The sequence below is a fragment of the Galeopterus variegatus genome, unplaced genomic scaffold (assembly GCF_000696425.1).
Source record: "Galeopterus variegatus unplaced genomic scaffold, G_variegatus-3.0.2 Scaffold6905, whole genome shotgun sequence".
NCBI classification, from domain to species: Eukaryota; Metazoa; Chordata; class Mammalia; order Dermoptera; family Cynocephalidae; genus Galeopterus; species Galeopterus variegatus.
The window spans coordinates 24011-33176 of NW_007733016.1; positions in this window are offsets into that span (position 1 = coordinate 24011).

Genomic DNA, 9166 nt, shown 5'->3' on the forward strand with positions numbered 1-9166 from the left:
CTCAAGTGAGTCTTTTTACAGATGCTTATAGTGCTTATGTAGCCTGTTCGAGTCCCTTATTCATTCACTCGTCCAGTTGCTCCTCGGCTCATTCAGTTCTCAGGCGTTTGCTGAGGACGCTGTGTGGCAGGCTCTGGGGACGCTCGTGGGTAAACTGGCCCTGCCTGCGCTGCTGCGGTGACAGCTTCGTAAAGGGAGCCGTGCAGGACAGGAGGGCGCCAGCCACAAACCCGGCCTTATGAGAGAGAGGAATTTCCCTGACCTTTGGAAATGGAGGGATAAAACCACTCTCTGAAAAACCTTGACACAGAGAAAACTAAACAGCATCCAGGAAAACACTGGAGGGGAAAGTGATGGTTGGGAATTTAAAGAAACAACTGAAAACTCAGCTTTTTCTTTTGGTGAAATTCCATGAATTTATTACATCCAAAAGAATCAGGAGATTCGAAGCGTAATTAGGCCATCTGAGTGCCACAGTCATTTAACATTGTCAATCTCATCGTCAGCCCTTCCGTGAGCAGCAACCTTCTCAGGGATGAAAAAAGGAGAGCAGTGACTTCAGGCCCCTCCCCGTCTTCTCTTCCACATTATTTATGCCACTTTTGGTTCACTTCTGGCTGCCCTTTCATGACTCTGCCCTTGACATCTCTACACTATTTGAGACTTATTTCACCTTGGAAGAGTGGGATTATTACCACATTATCTTGTCAGGGAGCCCCAAATGCCTAATACCGGCCTCTGGGCATTAACATAGGAACCAAGGAAAATTAGTTCATTAGGCCGGAGGTTTTCTGTCTTTATTTTTAGGTCAGAGTATATCACTCTTCTGCTCAAAATCTTCCGGTGACTTTCCATTTTACTCAAAATAAAACCTCAGTCTTGAAGTGGCCCCTGACACTCCTCTCCCTTCCATCCCACCTTTGCTGACCCTGGAGTGTGCAAAGCTCATTCCCAGTCATGCCTCTGTACTTGCTGATTCCTCTCCCTGGCCCAGGCTCTCTGCTCAAATGTCCCCTTATCCAGAGGCCGTCGCAGGCCTCCCTGTCTAAACTAGCCACCACCTCGTCCTTCACATCCTGTTCCCCTGGCCACCTCCTTTTCTCTTCCTAATGCATATCACCACCAATTATATGGGACGTGTTTGTTTCTTGTCTGTCTCTCCACCATTACCATGGCAACTCCTGGAGGGCAGTGACTTTGTTTGACCTGTCCACTGTTTGTACCCTGCACTTAGTCTCTGGCACATACTTGGCACTCAATGTAGACTCAATAAGTGAATAGCCACGTGAATGAATGAGCAAGCGAACGGAGCCGATCATTCATTCTGTGACCATGTGTCTTTGTTCCATAGTGTGGCAATGTCTCTATTTTCACTGAGGCCCCAGAACCTTTTCACTACTGTGGGCCTGCTCTTAAAGAGACCACAAAGAGTTCGGACCTAAAATCATAAGTGGAGCTTCTGAATAACAAAAGAAAAGTAACCTGGAGAAATAAAAACTGTGAGGCAGCAGCCTACTCTACGAATTCAGGGACCATCTCTGCGGCACTTCATCCATTTATTCCCTCATTCCTTCAGCACACACTTATAGGCATTTACTCCATACCCCATGGCCCCCCAAACAAGTTACATTCCATGGTCATCCATCAATCAAGTGACCAGAGCCGGAAAAGTCCAGGATGCTAGACCAAGTTCCCCCTTGCTTTGACCAAATCCGTGCATTTCAATGTCACGAAGAGAAAAAGAAAAAACATTTCTCCCTGAAGCAAAATTTTTTCTTTTATGACATTGAAATGTATGGAATCATGCAGCACAGAACCAGCTGCTAACTGTTACTAGGTAAAAAGCTTGACATTTTCTGTGACACCTTCTTGATTATGTAGGCGTATCAAAGACCCACAGGCTGATTGCTTTAAAAAATAATTTAAAAAATAACTAAATTCATCTTAACCCATTGCATTCTTACTCATCTGGCTCCCCACGGTCACTTGTAATTCTTTTTTTTTTTTTTTTTTTTTTTTTTTTTCCCTGACAGGGCTGTGAGAAGAGGGCATGTGTCCTACTCAGCATGGCTCCACGTGGTTTTTCTGCATTGTCCCTGCATTTCTCTTGAAAATCACTCCCCACTCTTGTGAATACTTTCAACTGTTACTTTATTTGGAGAATTCTTTGTTTAAGAACGGGCTCATCCTCTGAGTCAATATTGCATTAATCACTTGTGTTATCTCCCCAGATTACCTTTCACAATTGGTTTCATTTCAATTCCCGAGTTCATTTTATTTGAGAAACAAGTTGGCATGATAGTGATTTACGGTAGTCACAAAAGAAGCATATAAAACAGAGGACAATGCTCATCAACATATTTGCAGGAATTACAGATACTCAGATATGTAGATCTCAAAATCTAGCTAGCTCCTTTGCTGGGGAGTTAGACCTCCTGCTAAAGACTGGTTGAGAGATCTTGGGTTAATGCTCAGGGTCTCAATTCCTCTACTAACAACAGGGATGATAATCACAGCCTCCATATACCTCCAAGGCTGTCCTGAGGTTTGTTTTGTTTTGAGGTTTTTTTTCCTTAGTCACTGCACAGACCAATCTCTCAAAGAGAAAATATAAAATATTCTCCTTAATATGTAATAAAAAACTTGGAAGGTATTCTTGTATTGACTAAACATCAGATGGCTTTATTTTATTGTTTGTGCAATTTAGTATGCTATATTTTAAAAATTAGTTCACATTCAACTTGAGTAAAGACTATAAAAGCTTATAGAGGTGTTCAAAGTGTTATTCAGGCTTCTTAGATGTGTGATTATTGCCATCATCCCTGAAAGGTGCATCAGCTCACGGAGGTCTCCAGAGACATTCAGAACCAATGACTGACATTCACAGCCACACAGTCACGAAGCAAGAACTAAAATTGGTGAGTCTCCAAGTTGCTATCCTACTTCTAACCACAAGGGTATATAGCCTCCTTTTTTGAGTAATTGCTTTCATTTAATAATTTTTTAAAAAGCCATCAGGGATGCTTCCACAGGACAAAGTGAGGAGGGAGTCTCCAAGTTGCTATCCTACTTCTAACCACAAGGGTATATAGCCTCCTTTTTTGAGTAATTGCTTTCATTTAATAATTTTTTAAAAAGCCATCAGGGATGCTTCCACAGGACAAAGTGAGGAGGACCTGCCCTCTTAAATATTAATCTTTGAGCATCCCTGGTAATATGGGAATTTCTCATAATGTTCTGTGGGGGGAGTGCCAAGAAGGTAATTAAAATCGCTCTCATACCTTCAGGCTACTACAGACTGCAGGGTCTCCTGAAGGTCAGTCATGTAAGGAGAGGTTCTGTGCTTGTGAAAATAGGTCTGGCGTTCTTTACCAAGGCCAGTGTGTGCTGTGGTTTAGAAATACAGCATCTTCATTTAAAAACTATAGAGTGGTAACGTCCAAGGGGAACCATGAAAAATGCAGGGAAATGTGAACCTGCTTAGAAGAATAAATTTTTGAGACTTGGGCTCAGATATGGTTAGAGACTCATTATTGTTGTGTGTGCTGGGTCTTGGTGGAAAGACTTTTGAGTGAGCAGGCTGGAAACCAAAACTTGGCTGTGCCACTTAGGACCGTAGGGAAGACTGTATACCCTCTAGGTGCCTTAGTTTCTCCATCCATGCAGTGGGAGCAATGATAATAAGATGAGGTATATAAAGGACATGGCCTGAAAGAGTCACTGAGGAGATGCTGAGTCAGTCCTTCACTCAGGGACTGTCTCGTCAATGCCAAGAGACGGAACTTTGAGAATCCCAGATTTCTCTTCCACTTATTTATATCTGACGTTTACCAGAATGAAGGAGACCTAGGAATTGACATGACAGTGACTCCTAACTGCCATCCTCTTAGAATCAAGTGCTTTAAAAGAGTTGGTTTGTATTTTTAGTACCCAACTAACGACTTCAGAACTAAGAAATAGCAAATCAGGGCTTAAGGGGAAAATGAGAAAACCTCAACAATTTATTCAGGTCTTTGGGTTCAGTTTAAGCACTTTTGGTTAACAGCTTCAATCAGTATACTGAGGTGTATATTAGCTTGTTTTCTGTTGCTTATAAGAGAATACTTGAAACTGGATAATTTCTAAAGAAACGAAATTTATTTCTTACAGTTGTGTAGGCTGGGGAGTCCAAGATCCAGGGAACCCATCTGGTGAGGGCCTTCTTCTTGGTGGGGGCTGTGTACGAATGACAAGAACTAACCTTCTTACTCTTCTTATAAAATCATCAGAACCTCGCCCATGACAATGCATTAAACCATCAGTCAATTCATGAAGGCTTAGTCGTCATAATCCAATTACCTCTTAAAGGCCCCACCTTCCACCACTATATTAGAGGTTAAGTTCCAACATGAGCTTGGGGAGACATTTAAACCACAGCAAGGTGTGATGTGTTTTATGTGTGGAGAATAAATTTGAATCCCACTGAAGCCACAGCTGAGTGAAGTTCAGTTCAGGGATGCCCAACTTTGTAAAGCAAGTATTTATGTGTTCATCACTGTCAACTTGACTGACAAGCAAAGCTATGAGGACAGAAATGAGAGGTGTTTTATGATTCAAGAATGGAATGCCCTGAGCTTGACATCTGGCTGTGATTGTGAGGGACCTACTGTGTTCTGGGAGCATAGTCATTGCAGCCCTGACCCTTGTTGTCAGGATCCAGCAGAGCCTCTATGAACCTTGCTATATAGTAAGTCTTCCATGCACTTGCCAGAATCCCCAGAGGACATCACTTCACATATATGCAGATATTGAGGGAATTTACCTCTAAGGTCCTGATTTAGATTCAGAACACTTTCTGAACAGTCTGAGGGTGCATTCATCCATCCTCACAACCCACACTCAAGGTGGTGGCATAGTCAGAGTCTTGGCCATCCAAGATGAGCAGATCATCAGGGCCATTGTCTGCACATTTTTTGAACATTAAGAATGTCAGCCCTAAAACATGGTGTGGCTTAGTCTCAGAATTTCTCAGTGAGCTCTAGAAAAGAGAAATGCTTAACTGAAGCAGACCAATCATCAGGTGCAATTTAAGCTGGGGGTGGCCAGTGTGTGACATCTGCCTTTCCCCATTTATTCACAATCGCATTCTTTCCCTCTTGTGCCTGGACTGAAATCTTCCTAGTCACCACTACTTGATCAAGTTTGTACTCATACTGAATTCTATTTCCAACCTTGCTACAGGCAACTTCTGAGAACAACTAAAAATCAAGGAGAAATCAGCCGGCAGTTGGATCAATGAAAGAGGAGTTGGGACAACTGAACCATATTCTCAACTACAATTTTCAATCCCAGCCAATGTTAAATAAATGCCATCCTATGTGACACTGAATTTACCATCAAACTTAGCATTTCTTCCCTTTTTTTCCAAATTAATTTATCCTTTTTGACACATGAACCATAGTTTCCTTAGTAAATAACCTAACTCTAAAACTTCCTTAGGCATCATCCTTGATAACTTCCCTTCCGTTTCCCCTTTCATCCAATTTACCAGCGAGTCTTTTCAATTCCATCTCTAAAATATGTCCACCCACTTCTCTTCTCATTCGTGGTTGTCCAGCAACACAGAGAATGTGTTCTCCTTTCAGTCAAAGGACAAGACCCTGGAGAAATTCAAATGCAATTTAAAAGAGCCAATATAGCTATTTGCATTCAAAGGAAGTCATTTCTGAATCATTCCTTTCAAAATTCCAATTAGAGATTTAAAACATACTCACACATAAATGGGAAAGCTGTAAATTGAGGTGTAGAACCATATTGAGGTTACTAACTTAATAATGTTTGAGCCATCAAATAAATGTTCCATAGTGCTTAGTTCATAACACATTTCAAGTTATGTCTGGGTTAGTTTGGGTTAATAGCCCCTTTAATTATTCTAATGAGGCTTGCTTGCCAAGCTATATTCTCTCTCCATTTGGCCTCATCATACCACTGTATATTTTTTATGAGCTCCCTAAAATTGATGCTAAGGGAGTCAGTTTTGTCCAGGGAAGAGGAGAGTTTATCTGTGACCGAATTCATTCACTGATTCCACAAAGATTTAAGAGCACCAACTGTGTGTCAGGCACTGGGCTAAGCACTGGAGACAAAGCACAAACAAGACACTGTTTCCACCTTGCCAGGGTCTATGATCCTGTTGGGGTGAACAGGTAATTAGCATGTAAATTGTAACTGGTCAGGGATGGGGTTAAAGCAGTATAGCATGTATAATGAAGGCATCCAGGAGTGTTGTGTCAAAGCTGAGACACAAGGAAAAGTCAGAGTAAGCCAGGTAGAGAAGTGGGTGTCCCCAGCAGAGGGGACTGCTTAAGCAAAGACCTGGGGGCAGTGCCCAGGCGGCACGAGCATCCCAGATGCACCAGCCTCCATGGGCAGTTTATGGTGAGCTCATGGACCTCCATCTACCTCAGTCTCCGGGATCCCGGCTTCCTCTTATCCCCTTTAGCTCACCTGTGCAGTACATGTTCGTCATTCTCACATTTAAATGTCAAATGCTAAATCTTCAAGAGTCCCCTCACCCTAAAGTTAATAACATACTTTCTATTTTGCCAAGAATAAATTCAAATAATAAGAATGATGTAAAGGGAAATGTACAGCCAGCGGGAATGTAATTCCAAGAAACTTACTTTAACAACTGTCTGACTTACTTCAGTCCTGGACTTATGAAATCATTTAGCGCCAGCAACAGCAATTTTTATTTTTACTTGTAGTTTACTGCACTTTACTAGAACATAAGCTTCCCAAGGGCAAGAACCTTCATCTGTTTTGCTTCATTGATATTTTCCAAGTGCCTAGAATAGTGCTTGGCACATATTAGGCATTCAACAAATATTTGTGGAAAGATGCAGTGAATTTTATGGGCGATATATCCTGTGGAGGTTTCCCACATCCTGAAAACTCTTGACTATCAAGGGTCCATGGTGATCCAAAGAAAGAGGGGTTTTTTGGTATGTTTTTTTGTTGTTTTTTTCTCCCCAGCATGGCTGAGTAGGGAGGTCTGGCCCTAGTCCTTCCCCCCCCCACACACACACACAAAAAGAGACCAAAACAACAGACCAACAAACATGTTTTGACTAGAATGACTGAGGAAATACGCCGCAGAGCGCTAGGAGATCGACGAGATGCTTGTGAAGCGTGGATGACGGGGACGGCACCACTGAGAGCAGATCAGGGCATCCAGCCTCTGCCCCGCCATGGGGACTGACTCAGAATCAGGCAGAGAGAACATAAGCTGGGAAAGACCCCAGCTGTTTCCACACCCACCACAAATGCCAGCAATCCCTACCACAAGAGAATCTCCCAGTCTTTTCAGGACCCAGGCCCAGTTGGAGAATATCTGGGAGTCAGTGCAGCTGCACAGTCTCAAAGTAGAAGCCCACAGACAGGAAACCCCCTCCTGCCCTGAGCAGCTCTGATGCAGCACCGTCTTGGAATCATACGCACAGCTGGACTGTGTCGTGCCCTGGACCTGGTAAGACTGACTCCCTTTGTCCGGAGGCCCTGCCTGTGTTCTACTGCACAGACAGGAAACCCCCTCCTGCCCTGAGCAGCTCTGATGCAGCACCGTCTTGGAATCATACCCACAGCTGGACTGTGTCGTGCCCTGGACCTGGTAAGACTGACTCCCTTTGTCCGGAGGCCCTGCCTGTGTTCTACTGTATTCATACAGGTGGCTGGCAGGACCATGGCCCTGGCTGCCTGGGGCTTAGGGCAGAAAGACCAAAACCACACTGTCTGAACCCATGCAGCACCCCCTCCACCTCCAGGTGAGCAGGCAGACCAGCTGAGCAGAAGAGCCACCAACGCACAGTGGTTCCCCACATTTGTACTTGCCTGCCCGGCATGGCCTGTGAATCCACTGAACCCACAGGTGTCCATACCAGCACACAGCCAGCCTGGCAGTAGCCCTACCCTGTGACCCTCCACACATTCGCACAGGCACTGGCAGGACCACAACCCCAGCTGCCTAACACCTTGGCCAGACAGAGGGACCAAGACCCCAGCATCTGAGCCCACATGACACTCGCTCCTCTCCACCCAGGCTGGGCAGGGAAGCTACCAGTAAGCGGCTATTCCCCACACCTGCGTGCACCTGTCCTGCACAGCCCACGGTGCCCCCGCCAGCCAACAGCCAGCCCAATGGTGGCCCCTCGTCCCCACACAGCCCTCCACAGAGCCACTGGGAGACGCTGCTTCCTTGCAAGTTTGCTACAGGCTCAACAGCTGATCCAGTGGCCTCTGCAGAGCTGCCAGGACCTGTTGCACCAGTGTATATCTGCTCCCTGACTGACTGTGGACCAGGCAGGGGCTTTGACTCTCCAAAGCAAGCCTCTACAGAGCTGGGCTCAGCTGCACCCTTGCAGGCTGGCACCAGTCTCAACAGCTGATCAGGTGACCACCTGCAGAACTGCCCGGCCCTGCAGAACCTGTATATACCTACTCCATGACCAACCACAGATTAGGTAGCATATTTTCCTCCCCACAGCATGCCTCTAAAGAGCCACTGGGTCCTATGACATCTGTGCAGGCTTGCTCCAGTCTCAACAGCTGATCCATCAGCCCTCTACAGAGCTTCTACACCTTCTCACTGACCAACAGCAGATCAGGAGATCAGGCAGGGGCTTCGACCCACCAAAGCAGGCCTCTACAGAACTGCCAGAACCACAGCCACAACAACCCTCCCCAGGAACACCTACCCCAACAAGAAACTGTAGAGAGCCCCACTGCCTAGGCCACAAGGGCATCCACAGACAACTCCAAGATTGAATACAGTTGAAGAAGTTGCACAAAGCCTGTACTATCACACTCACCCAGATCCAAACTTAAAACGCCCAATTTGTCAATACAGAACACTTCTACAGGAAAGTCTCTCCCTTCAAAATTCACTCCTAAAATTAAAAGAGGCAACTATACCACCAGATGCCCCAACATCAATGCAGGGATACAAGAAGCATGAAAAAACAGGGAAACCTGACTCTCCCAAAAGAAGACTACAGTTCTTCAATACCAGAACCCAAACATCAGGAAATTGGTGAACTGCCTAAAAAAGAATTACAAATAGCAATATTTAGGAAACTAAACATGATGGATGAAAATAAAAGATAGAAATCACAAGGAAGTGAAAAAAAAA